The sequence below is a fragment of the Beta vulgaris genome, chromosome 1, assembly GCF_026745355.1.
Source record: "Beta vulgaris subsp. vulgaris cultivar EL10 chromosome 1, EL10.2, whole genome shotgun sequence".
NCBI classification, from domain to species: domain Eukaryota; kingdom Viridiplantae; phylum Streptophyta; class Magnoliopsida; order Caryophyllales; family Amaranthaceae; genus Beta; species Beta vulgaris.
In genome coordinates this window covers 23336837-23342836 of record NC_079202.1, presented here as the reverse complement: position 1 = coordinate 23342836, position 6000 = coordinate 23336837, and positions in this window count along the sequence as shown.

Here is a 6000-nt window from a genome sequence, read left to right as displayed (position 1 = left end):
AGGCGTGTGATAGCAATGGTATCCTAGCTTAGATAAGATTGCTTATGCTTATCTTATTAGGCATGTGATGTTTGTTTTCTTTATCTACGAGTCTTAATATTTATCTTCTTACCTAATTTTGCTTAATTAGGACTTTGTTTAGGCGTGTGCTATATACACATTCAATATAAATTAGACAACAAATGAATGATTTTGAGTTTAAGAAAGTCGAAAGCTTTGCATTGATTATTGGTTGTGGACCAAGAACATACAAATTGAGGTTTGTGTGCATCCTCTAATCGAGGTTTGTGAGAGATCCTCTAGTTCTCGAGGGAACTATAAAGCCTATCCATCATAAAGTTACAATCTTTATACCTAAAACCACATAAAGTTCAAATCTTTATCATTATAAACGTGAGATTATATTAGTTTGAGTGTTGTTCTTGATTTTAATATCCACAATCAAAACATTTGGTATAAGAGCAGTGGCATATAAGTCCCCTTCGTACTCAGACGTTCTTGGAGAAGAAGAAAGAAGGAAAAAGAAAATCGCATGTAATAAACACACTTTTGAGGTTACTTTGAACAACTCGTTCTCCCACCTCCGATCGAAATTTTTGGTGATTCTTGAGGCTAAACTGGACAACCACATATCTAGTTTATTCTCCTAAAATTTAGTAAGATTTGAATCTATTTTGATATATATTCGAGATTGATCTTTCGAGTTGGTCGATAACCGGGTAAGTCTGGAACAGTCTAGGGAAAAAATAAACTACGAACGTTTGGCTTTGAATAATTGAATGAAATTTTAAACAAGTGTTAATATATAGGGCTATTTTCTGCAACAATTTCGTGTGGTTTGGAGACATAAAGACTTCACAGCGAGCAATTATTTTCAATGCAAATTGTGGTCATTTTGTATCAATTTAAAATCTATGGGTTCAAGTGGATGGAGACATGAGTTGCAAGTGGGTTTTAAAAGATTTAAAATATTTCTACTAGGTCTTAGAATTCCATCAACACTCGATAATGTATTGGCACAAATTGGAGAGGATACTGTGGAGATTGAAGTGTGGTTATAACAACGAACTACATGTATAGATGAAGAAATAAAATAGTTCTTGTTGATGATGAAACTGGGGAGTAGGTTCCAGAATTTCTTGCTGATGTTGAAATGAGTTAAAGATTGAATCTCTGACTTGTGCAAATAACAAAGCTTTGATATTGGCCATTCGAGATGTGCACAATGTTAAATTTAAGCGTTGAATAAAGGAGCTTGATATATTGCTTCGTGATTTTTGTTTTTGAAGTTTGATTGTTGGCACATGTATGCATATTCCTGAAAAAAGTGTGGCTATCCACGACAATTTTGTTCCTCTAGTTCATGGATTTCGCGTATGGATGGTTGAATGGCTACATTAGACGCAACTTGAGACACGTTGAACTTAAGAAAGGGAGGATGATGTATATGGGAAGGCTCATTTCAACAATTCCTACTCCTGTTAGGACTCTTTATGTAGTTCCCGAGTTCTGTTAGCAAATTAGGTATTATATTTGCTTTATAACTCTTATTTTAGGTGGTTTTATGATGAAAGGGATCCTATTATCTTTAGGAGTCTAATGCCCTTACTCATAGATCTTGTCAGATTCCTACATAGATTTGGAGTAGGCTAGGCGTGTGATAGCAATGGTATCGTAGCTAGATAAGATTGCTTATGTGTATCTTATTACGCATGCAATGTTTGTTTTGTTTATCTAGGAGTCTTTATCTTCTTAGCTAGTTGTGCTTAATTAGGACTTTGTTTAGGCGTGTAATATATATACATGTTCAATGTCAATAAGACAACATATGAATGATTTTTGAGTTTAAGAAAGTCGAATGTTTTGCAATGATTATTGGTGGTGGACCAAGAACATACAAATCGAGGTTTGTGTGCATGTGTTTATCGAGGTTAATGAGAGATCCTCTAGTTCTTGAGGAAACAATAGAGCCTATCAATAATAAAGTTACAATCTTTATAGCTTAAACCACATAAAGTTCGAATCTTTATCATTATAAACGTGAGATTATATTAGTTTGAGTGTTGTTCTTAATATTAATATCCGCAAAAGAAACATTTTGTATAAGAGCAAAGGCATCTAAATCCCTTTGTTATTCAAACATTCTTGGAGAAGAAGAAATTAGCAAAAATAAAATCATCGTAATAAACAAACTTCTAAGATAACTTTGAACAACTCGTTCTCCCACCTCCGATCGATGTTTTTGGTGATTCTTGAGCCTAAACTGGACTACAATATATCTAGTTTATTGTCCAAAATTTTAGTAAGATTTTAATTTATTTTGATATATATTCGAGATTGATCTTTCGAATTCGTCAAAAACCGAGTAAGTCTGGAACAGTTTGGGGAAAGAATTAATTGCTAACTTGTGGCTTTGAATAATTGAATGAAATTTTGTACAAGTGTTTAATATATATAGGGTTAGGTCCTGTAACAATTTCGTGTGGTTTGGCGACATAACGACTTCACAGCGAGCAATTACTTACGATGCAAATTTTTGCCGTTTTGTACCAATTTAAAATCTATGGGTTCAAGTGGATGGAGACATGAGTTGCAAGTGGGTTTTAAAAGATTTTGAAGATTTTAACTTGGTCTTAGGAGTTGATTAACACTCGACAATGTATTGCCACAAATTCTAGAGGATGATGCGGAGATTGAACTTTGGTTATAACAACGAACTACATGTTTAGATGAAGAAACAAATTAAAAGTAGTTCTTGTTGATGATGAAACTATGGAGGACATTCCAGAATTTGTTGTTGATGTTGAATATGAGTCAAAGATTGAATCTTTGATTTGTGCAAATTACAGAGCTATGATCTTGGCCATTCGAGATATGCACAACGTTAAATTCAAGCGTTCAATAAAGGAGCTTAATATATTGCTTCCTGATTTTCGTTTTCAAGATTTGATTGTTGGCACATGTATGCATATTCTTGAAAAAAGTGTGGCTATCCACGACAATCTTGTTTCTCTAGTTCATGGATTTCTTATATGGATGGTTGCATGGCTACATTAAACGAAACTTGAGATAATTTGAACTTAAGAAAGGGAGGATGATGTATGTGGGAAGGCTCATTTCAACAATTCCTAGTTTTGTTAGGATTATTTATGTAGTTCCCTAGCTCTGTTAAGAAACTATGTATATTATTTGCTTCAAAACTCTTATTTTCCGTTGTTTGCTGATGAAAGGGGTCCTATTATCTTTAGGAGTCTAATGTCCTTAATCGTAAAGCCATGTTAGATTCCTACTTAGATTTGGAGAAGGCTAGGTTTGTGATAGCAATGGTATCCTAGCTTAAATAATATTGCTTATGATTATCTTATTAGGCATGTGATGTTTGTTTTTTTTTTCTAGGAGTCTTAATATTTATCTTCTTGGTTAGTTGTGCTTAATTAGGAATTTGTTTAGGCGTTTAATATATATACATTGTCAATAACAATAAGACAACAGATTAATGATTTTGAGTTTAAGAAAGTCGAATGCTTTGTATTCATTATTGGTTTGTGAGAGATCCTCTAGTTCTCGAGGGAACAATAGAATCTATCCATCATAAAGTTACAATCTTTATACCTCTAACCACATAAAGTTCGAATCTTTATCATTATAGACGTGAGATTATATTAGTTCGAGTGTTGTTCTTAATTTTAATATTTGTAAACGAATCATTTAGTATAAGAGCAAAGACATCTAATTCCCCTTCGTACTCAGACATTCTTGGAGAAAAAGAAAGAAGGAAAAAGAAAATCTCCCGTAATAGACACACTTTTTAGGTAACTTTGAACAACTCGTTCTCCCATCTCCGACCAAAGTTTTTGCTGATTCTTGAGCCTAAACTGGACTACTACATATCTTGTTTATTCTCCTAAAATTTCGTAAGATTTGAATTTATTTTGATGTATATTCGAGACCAAGCATTTCAGGTTGGTGATATGGTTTGGTTACATCATAGGAAGGAAAGATTCTCTAACCTTCGCAAGAACAAGCTTATGCCACGCTCTGATGGACCATTCAAGACTGTAGAAAAGGCAAATGATAATGCTTGTAAGCTTGAGCTTCCAGGAGAGTATGGTTAAATGGTACATTCAATGTGTGTAATTTGGTGCCTTATGTCCATGATGATGATATGGCTGAATTGAGCTCAATCGTTTTCGAAGAAGATGAGGATGAAACAGAAGTAGTTGATGAGAGTGTGCTAGCTCTTGTGCGTAAGAATGTCACACTTGATCTTGGCTCAATTGATTTGCATGGAGGACACTTCATGGGACTAACTACAAAGGTGGTAGCATGCATGCTAACCAACTTAGGTGTGGCATGAGTTAGGCGTGCATGACATGCATATTTGAGTTCTTTTAGGACTTTTTATATCTTTATTGTTAGAGTTGACCAATGATCGAAAGCTTTTGGATCTTTAAAACATTGGATTTGCGAGCCTAGGTAAGATCTGTTCAGGATCATGGGCGTCCTTTTCCAAAAATTGAAAAGATGAATCGATATATTTATTGATGAATCCATTGGACTGACGAGGCCCGAACCCGTAACTTATCTTAGACCATGAAGACTGATCGTGCGTATTAGTGGTTTCTTTTCAAAAGAGATTTTTTTCTCACAAGTTTTTGTTTTTCCATATGGATTAGGTTTTTCTTGTTTTGAGTAGTTTAGGACTTTTAGTTAAACAATCATGGAGACTTCATTCTAATCTGACTTATCTATTTTCCAGCGTGCTTTATATATATTCTTTGACCTCCATTTGTATTAATGGTCTCTCTTTGAAGGGCTCTAGGTCCATGTCCTGGGCGTTAAGAGATTTAACGCATGCTCGGTTAATCTCCTTAATTGTTCATGGATAATTGGTAATGGAGAGTCTACTAGAGCTTTTAAAGATCATTGGGTGGCAAATAGAATTCATGAACCTTGCTCTTAGGTCACTTTGAGACAAATTTTCACTAATAAGGTGAGTAATTCGATTCATCCTAATCAGAATATTTGAAAAGTTGCTCAAATTCGTTCTCTGTTTGAGTTTAAGGATGCTCAACAAATCATGGCTATAGAAACTCCAAATGCAAAGGCTTAGGACTTCCTATATTGATCCAATCATATTTCTGATAACTATACTACTAAATCTGGCTATGCTTCTCTTATAGCTAAAAAAAGCTAACATCATCCAAATGATGTTCTTTCCAAAATGTTCAAGATTTTATGACATTTCCCGATCTTACCTAAATGGAAATTGTTCATTTGGAAGCTCTTATATAATAGACTCCCTACTAAGGAGCAACTTCTATTCACCAATTAACAGATCAAGCTCATTATGATCTTTTTCCTAATTCAATTAAATTAGCTAATTATTTGTTTCGTCAATGTAGAGTAGACACACAAGTTTTGGATCACATACCTCTCCTTAATCAACTTTCAGACAATGCCGCCACTTCAATTAGCGAGTGGATTGTCACATATATCCTATGCTTTTATAGCTAGGATGGTTGTCAAAGTATCTATATTCAGCGCTTTATAACAACCTTATGGTGTATTTAGATTCATAGGAATGAACTGATCTTTCGACATATGGAAGTGAACTTGCAAGTTGTGATAAAATAAAATTCATGCTCTACACATATATCATTCAGCTATTTCTAGTATGTCGTCGCCTCTTAGCCTTCGATTCTTACATCCACCTCCAGGTTTCGATGTTGGTAATCTAGGTCAAACTCAGGGTCGATCACAACATGCTCTTCAGATAGATGGAGCCTAGTTCCGTAAATGCACAAGCTCATGCACTAGATTTTACATTTACTTTATATATTAGTTTTATATATGATATACTAATGATATTTAGATTCAGATTAAAAGATATGTGTCTTCTTTTATTTCTAGAACACACGTCTGTAGAAATTGAGTTCTCAAATTTTAGAACTTCGAATATCTAGGGCTTTGCTAAACGACGTCCTAAATTTTCCTATT